The sequence below is a fragment of the Podarcis gaigeae genome (assembly GCF_964106915.1).
Source record: "Podarcis gaigeae genome assembly, chromosome: 4".
In the NCBI taxonomy this organism is placed as follows: Eukaryota; Metazoa; Chordata; class Lepidosauria; order Squamata; family Lacertidae; genus Podarcis; species Podarcis gaigeae.
Genome location: NC_139677.1, coordinates 75610384 through 75626310, shown reverse-complemented (window position 1 = coordinate 75626310; position 15927 = coordinate 75610384). Strand labels below are relative to the sequence as shown.

The 15927-nt window shown below is 41.1% G+C and overlaps 1 protein-coding gene across 43 annotated transcripts in view; it reads left to right on the top strand.

The window, feature by feature from the left end:
* ZBTB20 (zinc finger and BTB domain containing 20) overlaps positions 1 to 15927 on the top strand; it is a 641091-nt gene that overhangs the window by 438249 nt on the left and 186915 nt on the right. For all 43 annotated transcript variants that reach the window (XR_014563580.1, XR_014563581.1, XR_014563582.1 and 40 more), the window contains one exon: positions 9915 to 10034. The gene's annotated coding sequence lies outside the window, so the exon portion shown is untranslated. The remainder of the gene's footprint in view (positions 1 to 9914; positions 10035 to 15927) is intronic.

Genomic DNA, 15927 nt, shown 5'->3' with positions numbered 1-15927 from the left:
TGCTGAGTGGCTATATGAAGGCACTTAACTTTTTGTAGCCTTGATTTAATCTCTTTATAGGAACTGTAATGTTAATGAGATATCACACTAGGAGAGGTGAGAGTGAATTTCAGATATGCAGTGTGTTTGTATGTAGACACGCAAAAGAAAAATTACTTTCCCTGTGGTGACATTTCCAGGCTGGGCCACCAAGAAATATAACTACTATCCAGATATCTACCCTGATCATTATATCCTGTTGTTATATAACATTATGAGCAAATGGAGTAGTTGACGATAGTAGTACATTCAATTTTTAAGATATCATGTGTTTCTTCAAGCTTGCTAAGCAAACTAAAGTACATGAGCACTTTTCTTTTTTGTGTTGTCTCTGTGTTCATCCTCTTTCTGAGATGCTGTGTGCTCTAGGGCAGGGCTCAATTAAGTGAACAGTACTTGTCTGTTGGTTGGGAAACTAAAGCTGTAAACAAGGGTATAATAATAAAAATTAGAGTAAGTGAGGGTCAGGGTAGGTTGTTGCAGAACCGGAATGTTTTTATATTTTGGAGAAAATGATATATTTTTCCTTGAGCAGTATAGGGCAAGATGCTTTATAGTGGAATAAGGAGCTGTTGACTTGTGATCAAGCAAATCTGGCGTAAAGAAAATGTTAGCTTAAAAATGAGACATATCTCTTACACCCAGTGCTGAATATGATGGGTGGAATTCAACATTATACTGTTACATGCCCCCGCCACCCCACTCTTCACAGCACTCTGAGATTCCTGGAGCTCCAGTTGCTTACCCGGGATCTGTGTTTCCTTTTGGACAATGAGGCACAGTGGAGACTAGGGTGTCTTTATAATTTATGGTTTATTTACACATATATACAACATGAGCCTATGATGGAGCAGTTCAAAGCATTACACTCCAAGAGGGTCCCATCTCTCCCATTGCTGCAGACTCCGATTCAAACTGTCAGCCCACATCGTGCTCTGTTCCCCTCTCTCCAGCTTGATGTGTTTTAACAGACTGACTATTTTTCTCCAACTTATATCATTCTCAACTGAAATCCTGAAAAATTCCTTCCTAGAAACTCTACCCAGAGCTCAGTGCGGGGCTCCACCCATATGCCGACTGGCAGAGAGCCCATCACCTGCCTTTGGTCTCCTTGATGGTTCTTCTCCCAGCTGATTTCCTGAGTACTGAAAAACCAATTTGGTCCTGTATTTTAGCACTTTGCCAAATCCTGTACCTGGCAGCCCATTTCAATACTCCAAGCATTGATTAACCTAAAACACCTACTAGACCCAGGAATTCAGGGTAGTCAAGGCACCTACAAACTCATAACAGTACCATGGATGATTGTTCCATCAATGCAAGCACTGTGGCTTACCAGACAGAATGGTCATGCCCTCAACCCCTATGCACAGTTGTAGCGGTTCTCCTGACCTCCCCATAGCCAATTTCAGGGTGCATGGGGGGCAGGAGAGGATGGGAAAGCCCCGTTGTGCAAGTGGAAGTCCTTGTGCAGGGATTCTGCTGACAGGGCTCGTTCGGTGGATCCTGCCCAGCGAATTGACAGATGATAAATGGCATTTTAAGCTGTTGCTCATTCCTCTAATATCCCACACCCTTTTTCCTTTTCTACATCTCCCATGTCACTTTCCAGCTCTATAAATGATCATCTTCCCATTCATTTGCCCAGGTAGACCCTATTTACCATTGCAGCAAACTAATAATAATTAAAAAGCAAAGAAAATATGAAACTCCAAGCCTATATAATAATTTTTACCTAGACCTTAGCGACTACGTGCTGATGTGTCTTTAGCACAGGGGTAGCCAGCTTGGTGCCCTTCAGATATTATGGGCTGCAGTTCCCTTCAGCTCCAGCCACTGTGGCTGCTGTCATATGCAGGCCATTGGTATTCCCACTTTACAGATGGGAATTGTAAGGCTTAGAAGCAATAATATGCCAACGCCATTTGCCGAACTAGTGTTTATAAACATTTTTTTCCCTTGAGAAATCACTCATACCTTTCTCACTTCAGTGCAATATTTAAGTTATGTAGCAGAAAACAATTGTACAAATTTATCTGAGAATGAGTGCCTTTTCATATAGACTCTTTATAGTCTAAAAAAGAGTGGAATATTAGTTTTGCTGGATCCATTTAGGACTAGCCCAATATCCTCTTTCTCACAGTGGCCAACCAGAAGCATCTGGAAAAGCCAGGAACAGGGCATGTAGGTAACAGCACTCAGCTTGCTTCTAGTATCCAGACTACCTAGAATTCATTATCATGGTTGGTAACTCTTGGTGGAACTTCATAAACTTGTCTAAAATGCCTTTAAAGCCATCTGAGCTAGTACCCCTCATCCACATTTTGTGATGGTGACTTCCACCAATAATTTTGTATTGTAGTTTTATGAAAACGAAATGAGGTACAGTTTAGTGGAGCGGGGGTTAAACTCCGAACAATGTCTGTAGGCTAGTATGTAGACATACAATGTACGCCTGCTATTTGTTATGTGTGGGTGACTCCCATTGATGACTGCAGGACTTAGTAAATAATTAGATAAAGAATTGCAGCCAAAAACAGTAGGTCATAGTGACATTAAAATCCATGATTTTGTAGTGAAGCAGAGGGGTGGGGGAAGTGCTATTTTGCAAGCTGAATGTCATATTTTTCTTCTATTAACGAGCCTTTTTAAAAAAAATTAAAAAAGGAAAACACCCTGAAAACACATTAGTAATCCAGAGTGTTTAAAATGAAAACAAAGTGACTAACAAAATTAAATACTGTACATGTGTGCATTCTCTCTAATAAGCATCCCTGAGAATATAAACTGTTCTGATGTGTATGGTAGATATTCTATCCTTCTATCTATCTATATATATGCAGTAATAAATAATACTAGACCCAGTCAAAATATTCCTAATCAAAATAGGCACAGACTTTCCTGGGATCTGCAGCTGAATTTTGCTGCCAAGTCTCAGTTTAATAGAAGAAGCATTTCTCATGAAGGCAGTCTGTTCATGTCTCCTTTAAAACTACAGAAGAGATCCCATTTTCTTTCCCCCCTCCACTCTAGCAGTGGGCAGCCCTTCAAACTTTTGATCATCCCGACTTTGTACATTTCACGACTGAACTCAGCTATGCCAAACATCCTCTTAGGAAGTTGACATTTGTGCCGTTTCTCAAAAAAGGGGGAAGAATGAATCCCAACTGTTTCCTCTTGCCCTTTTGATTGAGAGAGCAGTAAGTCAGCAGGAGAGGTGCAGCTTTTAACAAGGAGGGGTGTGCAGAAGCTGATTCCAATCCTTCTACAGGCAGAGCAGAAAAGAAAGAGGAAGAGACTGATGTGAAGCAACACTAATCAGAGCTGATTATGGGGCATGAATGGGCTCATTGATGAGGGCAGACACAACAAAGAGATTAGGCTGGAGAAGGGAAAATCCTGCGCTTGGGTGAAGGAAGTTGGTTTTACGACCCTTTGAAATCTGACTTGTACTATTCTGTAGCTGTTTCTTTTTCTGTTGCTCTGTGCACAAATAATGGGAACTATCCTAAGCTGCAGTACTCCCTGATATTTGCTTAAAGAGAGCACTGTCCTCCCAGTCTTATGACACCACAAAATCTGTAGAAGCTTTTAGCAAACACGATGCTGGGGTTGGGCGTCTTAGTGCTGTTGTATGGTGGCATTGTTAACTGGGAGTAGAGGAAAGGACCCATGCTAGTTACACTAAGAGTAAAGGTAGCCATGTTGACCCATTTTTATTTTTATTTTAGATCTAACATCCATATTAGGGTGGTGCCTTTATTAGGCCAATCAAAAATGTCGTGAAATAGTGTGCAGCTCACAAGTTCCGCAAACCTTAGCAAATCTCACAAACTATCTTTGCCAATAAGATAGCTTGACAATACGGGCTTTATTGAATTATATCTACAATACATTTTTTGTCTTTAAAACTAACTTCAGTAGGAGTCACCAAATCATATGGTGCCCAAAGAACGCTGAAGTGAATCTATGTGGCTTTTATTTTTTTTTCCATGGGGAAGCAGATCCTTCTTGCCTTGATGGCACTTATTACAACATCACACTCCATGTAAACATTTACAGTATACAGACAGAGAAAACATCTATTTCATTTGTGCAACTATATAATTGCTGGGTATAAACTGTTCACAGCTGGCAGCGTGTCTAACCGAACTTGTATCCTCCCTTAGAATGTAGGTTACATTTAGCACCATTGTACAGCAGGGTCAGTTGAAATTGCTCTTCACAGCTGTTTAGTTTTCAGGATAGCTCTTTCATTTTATTTTGAGAAACGTTTTGAGTTTTCCCAGACCTCTGTTCAAGTCTTCCCGGGGTAGATGCATAATTCCTGGTACTATCAAGTGACTTGTTCCAGAAGAGTGTAATAGTGTAAAATTTGAACAGTTGTTGAATATCTCTTCTTAAACTCTGCAAGATGTGTAACCCTGTTCAGTCAAAATGTAGGGTGGAGTCACACCATGACATATTACAATTTTCCTTCATACAGAAAGCACTCCTGTTTATAATAGTGCATGTATTATCAAGTGTGTCTTGTGAAATCAAGTGTGTCTTGATTTCAGTAAGGCTTTTGACAGTGTCCCCCCATGATAGTCTTATGAAGAAGCTCATAAATTGTGGGCTGGACAAAGTAATTATTTGGTGGATTTGTAGCTGGTTGACTGACTGAATGCAAAGAGTGCTCACTAATGGTTCCTCATCATCGTGGAAAAAAGTGACAAATGGGGTGCCACAGGTTTTGTCCTGGGCCTGTTGTTCAACTAAACGACTTGGATTAAGGAATTGAGGGGATGCTCATCAAATTTACAGATAACAACAAACTGGGACTTGTAACTACAGTAATGCTACAGAAGACAGAATCAGGATTCAATATGACCTTAATAGATTGGAGAACTGGGGCAAATCTAACAAAATGAAGTACTATAGAGACAAATGTAAGGTTCTACACTTAAGCAGGTATAACCAGGTACACAAAGATAAGATGGGGGACACCTTGCTTGCTAGTATTATTTGTGAAAAAGATCCAGAGTTATTGGTAGACCACAAGCTTAACATGAGTCAACAGTGTGATGGAACAGCAAAAATCCCCAATGTTATTAACCGTGCATAGGCTGCACCAACAGAAGTATATTGTCACGATCATCATCCTGCTCTATTCCGCATTGATCAGGCCACACCTGGAGTGCTGTGTTCAGTTCTGAACACCACAGTTAAAGAAGGGTATTGACAAGTTGGAAGGTATACAGAGGAGGGTGACCAAGGTGATAAAATGTCTTGAAACCAAGTCTTATGGGGAGCAATTGAGGGAGCAGAGTATGTTTAGCATGGAAAAGACTGGGAGGAGGATGGAGCAAGCTTATTTTCTCCTGCTCTGGAGGGTAGGACTCAAACCAATGGCTTCAAGTTACAAGAAAGGAGTTTCTGACTAAACATACAGAAAAACTTTCTGACCGTAAGAATTGTTTGACAGAGGAATGGTCTCCTGCAGGAGGTTGTGAACTGTCCTCCTTTGGAGGTTTCAAAGCAGAGGTTGGATAGTCATCTGTCAGAGATGCTTTAGCTGAGATTCTTGCATAGCAGGGGCTTGGGCAAGATTACCTTTGGAGTCATTTTCAATGCTACAGTTCTACAAATAAATGATTGTATGTGCTGGAAGCTGGCATTTTGTGTATTTGCAACAGTATATATTGCCTCCCAAAGTGGCCCACTCACATCAAAAGAATGAAAGAGAAGAAAAGAGAATGTTGTTGCCCTTTGACTTAAAGTTTAGCTATTCAAGGCATACAACAAACGGGCAAAGGGGGAATGGAAAATGAGGAAATCAGTTTAACAGTACTAGTACAAACTGGCAAGTTGTAAAGTGACTAATAGATGGGGGCAAGATGAGGTTTCCCTTGCCGGTCCTTAGTTCAGAGTGGGTTCCATTTTGCTCTGCAAAATGATCCCCCACACATACTGTTAACATCTGTCTGTCTCTAGAGACAATGGAGTGCTCCTCCAGGGGAGGGGTCCACTTTGTAAGCAGCACTGAAGTGACCTCCTTGGGGGCAAGCCTGGGCAGTGTGCATGAGGTCCTGGGCTGCCAAGATAATAAGCCCCTCCTCTCAGCTTCGCTGATCTGGTCTAAAGGAAAGCAGAGCAATACGTTTGGCACCAGCTTGGCTGCAGGAGTTGCTGGGAGGAGATATAGAAGGCACCCTCCAACTGTCTTAGAGACTCCACTCTGGATTTGTGTAGTGTTTACCCCTTGGCCTTTTCTCTCTCTCAAAGATATCCTGGAAAGTAGCAGAGGTTTAGCATCAGAGTTTTCCTTCTCCTAGATTGGCTACGATCCCAGGTTGACAAGCAATTCCCTCTACAGCATGTACAGAAACCTTCTTGACCATTGGACCCACTATTGGTCTTGTCCACTCAATCCCCCAGAGTTTATCTTTGTATGCAGAAGAAGCCCCTAATCCGCTGAGGGTTTGAGACCCATTGGCTGCCCTCATCTGGTTTAACTGGCCAATCAAGGCCATTCCCAAGGTGCAGCTGCTGTTGCATGTTGACAGCTTTTAGCAGCCACATGTGAGAGCTGAGTGCAGGGTGGGGGATCAAAGGAGCACAGCGTGTCCCCCACCAGAGGTACGTCTCCTCCCCTAACATACACACACCCCACACAAACATTCTCAGTCTGTATCGCCTTAATAAAAATATTGAGTTTGGGTCAAAGTTTTGCAAAATGATAAAGACTGCTTGAGTAAGGATTCAGGGGGGATTATTTTGAATTTTTATTTCCTACTATCAAACACACATGCACATGCACGTGCACACCCACATACACCCACCCACAGAGTTTCATGAAAATTCATTAATCTGTGACATTTAAAGATTCTGTCTGATAGGTGTCTGGAGCAGAGGTCGGCTGCGTACATCAATAGTTTCTTAGAGTCTGGCACTCTGTCAATATTTGGGGGCCTCAGTAACAGCACTTAAAGGCAGTGCCTGCGAGCCGTCATGCTCTTAGCATGTCTGTAAGTGTCTGAATGAACAGATATTAGCACGTCAAGTCCTTTTATGACTGGCAACACTTAGAAACAAAACACTCAGATGATAGCTTCACCTCCCTGCCTTCAGTTTCCTTTCTGTCTTTTGGTCTGTTATTTATCTGATGGAGTTCAAGTATTTCAACTAAATATCTACCCTACAAAGGGTCTGTTATCAAACAGGATAGTAGCAATGATGCTATGCACCGTTTATTTAACAACATAGCTCTGGTAAGCCTCTTGTTTCCACAGTACTGTACTACATTGTGTTTAAAGAGAGGTTCAAGCCAGTTGTATCATATAGGAGGCCCAGTACCTGATGACAGTCTGGAGTGGGCAAGAGCATGTATTATGTTGCTGAATTGATATTCTCTCTCTCTCTCTCTCTCTCTCTCTCTGTGTGTGTGTGTGTGTGTGTGAGAGAGAGAGAGAGAGAGAGAGAGAGAGAGAGAGAGAGAGCTTTCTACATATGATGTCCAGAACGCAAGCAAATACTCATTTTAAACCTTCTTGACGCTAGTGATGAATCTGCGGCCCTCCAGTTATTCCTGGACCATCGCTCTCATAATTCCTGACAATTGGCCGTGCTGGAAGGGGTTGATGGAAGTCAACATCCAGCAACATCTGAAGGGCCTCAGGTTCCACACTTCCTGCTGCAAGAGGAAGGAAAACAGATTGGGCAGGCAATGTACAATAGGGGGCGGGTGTTAGCACAACCTCATACTACCATTTCTGCGCTCCAGATTTCTACTTTTTATTCTCGAAGCTGCTTTTAAAAAAATTGCATTGCAATTCTGATTTGCATCAACCTCTGATGGTGCACCATATATGATATGGGCTTGATTATGCAAAACAGTTTTTTAAAAAAGCAAGTCCATTATTACTTTTTTAAAAAAATCTGTTTGGGACTCAACCGCACATGTGAACATCAGATTAATGTCCCAGGTATTCTTTGTATCCCAGTCTATGTCTACTGATGTTATAGTATCTTGTACAGGGCTGTTCAAAGAGTTTTGAATATGCCCTAATATGGGCCTCAAATGGTTGCGTTACAAAAGATAATAACTTTTCTGTTAGGTGTTCTAGCATTGTTCTGATAAACTTAATAGCAGTTTCTTACATCTGGTGATGTAGGAACATAATTCCAGACTTCTAATCTTCTTAACCTACCAAAACAAAATGTGGTAAAGCTTTTCTACAGATATAGTGGGAGAAATCCAGTGGCCTAAAAGTTTTCATTGTGAGGAGGTCAAGCATAGCAGCATCACTGCCACTTCCCCACTTACTTCAGAATTTCAGTGGGGTTTTCACTTTCATCCATGGTACATAACCCTTTTCAGCCTAAGAACTGCATTACCTTCTGGGCAACCATGTGACAGAGAGAAGGGTGGGTGGGGCAGCTCATATAACTTCTACCTTTGTACAGCATACTAGTTTATACACACACTGATACGTCCCTCTCTGTCATTTATCCAGTAAAGCAAGCGGTATTATTAGAATTCAAGGATGCATTCCAGCTAGGCAAAAACACTTGGGGTGCAAGTGGCTCATGAGGGAAGTTGGCTGGGAATGGTTCCAAGGGCCAGATAGACAGGCTGAGTCTTGAGGTTCACCCCTCTGACTTATATGAAGAGGTCAACGTATGTGAAGCTGTGTGACACTTTTGTCAATCCAAAACTGAGAAGCGCTTAACCATCAAAGATTCTAAAACAAATTAATCACCTCTCATTTCCCGAGGACGGCAGCAAGATCAGCCTTGATCCCTCATTAAGGACATCAATGGATGTCCCTTCCTATGTGTTCTGTTAACCCCGGCTGCACCTCTGTAGTCATGCGTTTTATCTATCATCTAGATTGGGCTCCAAGGTTGTTCCTTTCTCATCATGACCTAGGAGTTGCAGCTGACCAGTTCATGGATGGCCTGACTCTACTTGCCTTTTTCAAGTCATATGCCTATCCGGCTATAGTTAGATAGATACAAAAATTGTCTGAAATGTAAAAGACCCTTCAGACATTGGAAGATCTTCAAGCCCATTCTGTGGAATTTGTTTTGTATGTAGTTGCTATATTAACAGCTGTTAGCTCCTATGAGGTGTGATAGGCATATGTGGTTGGATTTTCCCAAAGGGTTTCCACTGAAGTTTCTTAAGAGATTTAACATTTATTTTAAGAACACATCATTAGTCTGAAGGATAAAATTAGGTGCATTCTGAGAATGTTAAATAATTTTCTTTATATAATGTAAAATAGACATTAGCATTGTTTGGATAATTTTAAATGGCCACATAATTTTTTGGGGGGAGGGGCTTTCAAAATAGTGAAAAGATTTCTGAAAAGGTTAATAAGTACTACAGATTTTCAAATACAAGTTTCCCCCAATATTAGATTAAGTTCTGAGTAGAAGGGCATAGCACCCACTCTATAAGAGACATGATAAATCCCATGGCATTTCAACAAATTGTTTTCATGTACCAAGTAATTTTTCGTTATTTTGTTTCTCTTTGTACATTTTTTGTTGCATAGATTTGTCCATATGCCTATGGATTTCCTTTACGTCTTTTATAACATTGTTTTTTAAAGTGTTTTGTATTTAATCTAGAACAAATTAAATGTTGTGTAATTGATGTGGGATCTAAAATGTTTCTCCTTCCTGTTGTATGCCAGTTAGAAATACTGATAAATACCTATGAGGAATATAAATTGTATATGGCAGTGGTGAAATAAATTTGCTGTGTTTCACCCCATGTAGCCATTTTACGCCATATTTATAATTTATGCAAAGCAAATTGTATTCCATAATGTTCTTCCTTTCTCTTTTGTTTTCTCTTTGTTTCCAAATCTGTACCCTTGTAGCTTGAAGAGGAGAGCAGCATCAGCTGGAGTATTTCGTTCCATGTTGCAAGAGACAGGGCGAGTTGGCTGGAATGAAACCTTCTTTTCCATACAGTTGGCTTGAAATGCTGCATTTAAGAGGTATTGTTCCCCCCACCCACCTTTTCTGGAACTAAAAGTGAAAAGCTGCAAGCAAGCATTAGTCTTGCTGCCAAACCACCTGTTGATTCACAGCAGAAAATCCTTTTGGCAACTCATTTTTTACCATATCCAGTTGGAGATAGATGAATAGTTGACATTTGTATACCTTCAGAACCTCTTAGCACCCTAAACCTCAGGACCACAGCAAAATGTAATAGCTGTTCACCTGAAGAGAAATGGGTTCAAACCGAGATTAAATCAGGAACAAAAAGGGTTTGGCAGAATGAGACTATTCTGCCATTGACATTTGTCAGCTTCACGCAATCACCTTATGAGATCTGGCGTGTCATTCAGAGTCTGTTTTAAAAAGACTAATTTCTGGGATGCTGCAAGACAGACTGAAATATGGCAGAGCTCTAACGAGAGCAATTACTAGAAATACTGAGGATGCACTGGTTTAAGAGCTATGACTCCCGAGGTGTACAGAGTAACACAAGCAAAAAACAAAAGAAAAAAACAGGTCCCTTGCCTTCAAAGTGCATTTTAGCAGTGAGGGAGATAACATGGACGTGGGAGCAGGAGACAAAAGAGGCAAGGATAACAGAGAAAGTATAATGAGCTAATGCACCTGCGCATAGTTAATGTCAGATTCAGTAAGGAGTAAGAGTGAGATGGTTGACAATATACAGAAATAAGAGTATGTTCTCCAACCAGAAACTAGTGTATATAACAGTTTTGCTGGGCCAACATAGTCTAGGTTAGAAGTGGAGCTTGAGAAATACTGGGCAGTGGTGGTGAGGGGATGGCAAGGGTTGGGCAGTGGCTTGAAATAAAGGTGATAAGTCTGCTTTGCTCTATTAAACATATAAGCTAACCAACTGCATTTCATGGATTTTTTTTTTATACATTCAATTTGTAATTCATATAAGGCTGTGTTGCTTTCAATTTTGAAATTTCAATATTACTGTGTCCTTGAGAGCAACCAGTATAATTTCCTTCAAGTTGATAAGGCCAGGAAAATTCTTTGTACGAGGATGTTAGCCTCATGGGAATTGAATAAGTATTTTGACTGATCTTGTTGATGCTGTTCTGTCTAGAACCTGTATTTGTTGCAGCTCTGAGAAGTTTTTGATTTGTTTTTCCCCTGTCTCTGCCCTAATTAATTTTATGAGACTTCCCAATGGACATAATTTATATGACAAATGAATTATAGTAGCAGTCACTGATGTGGTATGAAACTCCTTGTTTATGGCAAATTTAATGTGCTCCTGCATTCTTTTCCTCTATAAACTCTGATCTACCAGTGATTATCTATACTCTTTCTCTTTGTACAGTTCCCACTTCCCTGCAATGTGTGATTTTTGTATCGGTTTTATCGTTACAGGGTAAAATACTGAAAACATAAAGCAATTATTCATTACCTCTGTAGCTTTTAGGTGGTTTCCCATACCTGAACCTGTTTTAAATAATGTTGTGAATTACACAGAAGCCTGCTGCCAGATCAAATCCTGTATCCAGTCTCCAGCTTAATGCAGTACTAATGGGCAATAATCTTCTGTGTTAGCAAAACATTGATGACTAGCGTCAAAATACAGAGAGCACAAACATCTGTGGATGTTCTGTTTTGAATGATGGCCTTAGAGGCAAGGCTTCAGGGGCACCCTAGACATCCGTGTGCAGGACTCATTCTGGAATCTCTTTAAAGGCAGAATTCCAGTGTTAATCTAACAGCAGTCATCCATAGTCTGAACCGTAAATAGAAACTGCAGCTGTATCCCATTAGGTAGCTCTACCTTCTGCGAGAGAAGCCTCTTCATTTCCTGAAGAAACTTTCCTCTCCCACTCTGAATTCCCTGCCTCATCCCCTGGAGAAGGGGAGTCAGATACCAGGGTCATTATGCTGAAGGGGAAATGCTAGAATGAGTTAGTATACTGAGAAGGGACCCTGAGGCATGCCAGAAAACTTTTGTGTAGGGAGCAGGGGTTCCAGTTGGCAAACATTCTTTGGAACCCAAACGTCTGATGTGGCTTCCAATTGGCTGCAGGAGCTTCTTGCAGCCAATCAGAAGCTGCGCCTTGGTTTCCAAACATTTTGGAAGTCGACTGGACTTCCGGAACGGATTCCTGTCAACTTCTGAGGTACCACTGTAATAAGTTTCCTGCGTCAGCAAGGGGTTGGACATGATGAATTCTGTGATTCTATGTTTTGTCTATGTGATTCTATGTTCTGTCTTCATGTTGAGGCCCAAAGGGAGACAAAATTTGGCCTCAGGACAGGAGACATTTCTCACAGTATGCAGTCTCAAGCCCTATTTTTCCCCCCAATGATATTTAGCCTGCCCCCTCACAACTTAATGGACCTATAAATTATTGGCTTTGAGCACATGAGTCCTTACACATCTGTGAGGCAAAGTCATTCCCCTTTTCAGCCTAGTAGAAGTTTCCTTAACGGCTTGGGCAGGGGGACCTCTCTTAAGGCCTACTGTTATTTTGAGAACCTGGAGTTTTTTGAGCATACTGGATGCAGCCTACCAAAATCATCCTTTGAGCCCAAGGCAAGGGTCTGCAGTGGCTTTTGTTCACACTTTTAAGACCCCGCTGCTGCACCCCATCTTCTCATGCCAGGTGCACTCCAAATAAGAATGGCCACGGCGTCTCACACCATGGTTTGGCTATTGGGTCTAAGCCTGAGACTTGCAGATTCCCTTCTGTCCCTCTCTGTTTTCATCACTCATGTGCTCTTGTATCCTATTCAGTTTGGAGTAAAATGTGGTTGGTGTCATGAGTTCATTTGGGATTGGGTTTAGATTGGTAGCCTCTGACACAGGAGGAGGAAGAAGAAATGGTGGGGGGACTGAATAGTAGGAATCTTGGTTGCAGGAGGGGTGATCTCCCCTTTCAGCTCTGACTTCAACCACTTATGAAGGGGGGAAACCAGTGCCAGTTTCCGCTCTCCCAACTTTCCTGCAGAGTGGAAAGCCTCACAGAGAGCTTTGAGCAGCTGTGGGGGTGGGGAGGCAGAACTGGAGGTGGCAGCCGATGAACAGGTATCTGAACAGAAGGGTACAGTCTTGTAACCTAGGACCAGGCCCTGCCTTCACAGATGGGATCAGATCGACCCACCCTAAAGGAGCATGGGCTTGCAATCCTGACATCACACAGGGCAAGCAAGTTTTGCAAGTGACTGCCCCACACCTCACCCTTATGAGCCTCTAGTTGTGTGTTTGTGGGAGGGAGAAACTTGCACTTTTCCTCCCAACCAGAATTGGGAACTCATTTCAAACACTGAAACAGTGTTTTGCTGTTTCAAGTGCAAGAGCAAACTCTATTTTGACCAAACAAGGAAAGTGGGTAGCAAATCACATCATGTAATAAATTATTGATGCATAACATGGGAGGAGGGAGAACACATGCATGAAGATGACAAAACCATAGTTTAAGTTCCATGTGAACCAGTCCTGTATCTCTGTTTTCCATGGCTACTATTCTCTACTCTCTGATGTTTTGGAAAACTGACTCTCGGAAGCTGAATTATTTCTGTAGAATACACAAATATAAGGAAATTTGGTTACTGTGCACAATTTATTTGTAAGCGTAGCATTTTGACTTACTTGGTTGCAAAACAGGATTCTTATCTTTATAGAATCTAGAGTGCTGCTTCTGGTGTTGTAAACAAGAGTACAGTGGAATATAAGAGACAAAGAAGAAGAATTGGCTTAAGGGGCAAAGATATGGAGTAAAATATAAAGCTCTCTCTTTTTGGCTCTGAGAACGAACACATGATTAGATTAAGTCATTTTGCTGGAGCTGTCTGAAATATTTTAGCACCCATTCACAGCCTATGAAAATGGCTGAGAGCTTCACATTTCAAAAACACTAATAGCAAAATTAATCTGCCATTATACAAGTTTTGCCTTTATTTTTCAGTCTGAGGTTTGTTTCACATGGTTTTGTGGTGGAGTTCTTGTGGTTGTTGCTGCTTTGCTTTATGCTCCAAACATTAGTAATGACTGAAACTTTCATTGCTTGCAGTAAATACCAGATTACTCAGTCACACAGCAGCTTTTCAGGGTATGCAGCAGCAAATTCTACAACATGAACATACTCCTCAGTAGAGGGCAAGCCTTTTCCAACTCTGTACTTTGCAGCTGAACTCATCTGTGCTAGACATTAACTCCAGTATATCCCTGAGTCCTGGTCTGCAGTTCCTTGGCATTTCAGCTGGAAAAGGGGATATTACCTCTCTACCTCTCCATGTACATTTTGAGGCTTAATTAATGAATGTTTGCCAAGAGCCTCAAGCTCCTTGAATGAATGTCCCTATATAAGGGCATAGAATTATTATTGCTGTTATTATTAACTGTATGCCTAAGACAATGGTGTTTGCACATGTAAGTAATTACAATGCACTTCAAGGCATTCTGTTTTGCAATGCTTTTCTCTCCATTTCCTGCAAATCAAATTACTGTGGGATAGATTTGATTTCCACATCATTTTGAAAATACTTTCTTTTTCTTTCTTTTTTAATTTCCTTTGTATTAATTTTTTCAAAGTTCAAAATACAAGCATCCATGACTAAATGCTTGAAACTAAACAACCCTTCCCCCCCAAGCATAACAAAATTAAGAACATCATAAGATGATATGCCGTTAAACAGTGTAAATCATACATAACAAACATGGCTGTAGCAATATATTTCATCCATATCTGAACCACTAATAAGAACTGTTTATTCAAATAAAAAAATAGCTGCTTCGTTGTTGTTTTTATTGCAAAGAGAGGTGATGGAGGAAGAGAATCAGAAATTCATTTCTAACTGAAATGAAACAGTATAATGGCCCGGTTCTGATGCATGGCACAAGAGCAAATCAGCATACAGAAGCTGCAGTATCCCATAACACCATGAACAAAGGTTCAGTGAACAGAAGAGTGGGCACAACATCTGTGTAGCAGGGCAATGAGAATGAAGTTGGAGGGAGTTGGACTCTATTTCCCATTTACTGGTAGCAGTTCTGCAGCTTTAACAACTTCTGCAGGGGCTCTGCTTACCCTACTATTAAGATGTTATAGAAGAGGCCTATTTTACTCGTATCTTGTCCCCTTCTGCCCACCACCTACCAACATCTGAGAAATACAGTGGTACCTGGGTTCTCAAACTTAATCCATTCCGGAAGTCCGTTCCAAAATCAAAGCGTTCCAAAACCAAGGCGCACTTTCCCATAGAAAGTAATGCAAAACGGATTAATCCGTTCCAGACTTTTAAAAACAACCCCTAAAGCAGCAATTTCACATGAATTTAACTATCCAACAAGACCATTGATCCATAAAATGAAAGCAGTAATCAATGTACTGTACTATAAAATAAATAAGACAGTATTGTAGATGGTAAAAATTAAAATTACATTTTTTCTCTTACCTTCACTGATGATAGTCATTGTTTGGATGGGGGGCTTTTATCCATTTCCACAGTCACAATCAATCAATCAATCAATCAGTAGCTGAACTGGGTTCCACACAGTCACAAAAACAATTTAACCGAAAAAGCCTCAAAAACAAAAATGCAAAATAAACAGCAAAAAAAAAAGCGCCAAACTTAATCCATTCCGGAAGGTGCAGCTTCTGATTGGAGCAGTTGCCCCGGAAACAATAGCCGACAGCCGCATCGGACATTCAACTTCAGGGTTTTTGGCATTTGAGAACCAAGGTACCACTGTACTGAATCCTATGCAAAGACTATGTTGTCTCAGGCCACTTCTATCCATGCTGCAGCTAAATAAGATGGCCACAAGATAAACAAATGACCCTCCCCACTTGTTGAGGTAATCTAATGTTTCAGATCTTGCCACCCTCATCATTGTGGTTGGCAGTGATTTGATTTGGATCGTCCCCCCCT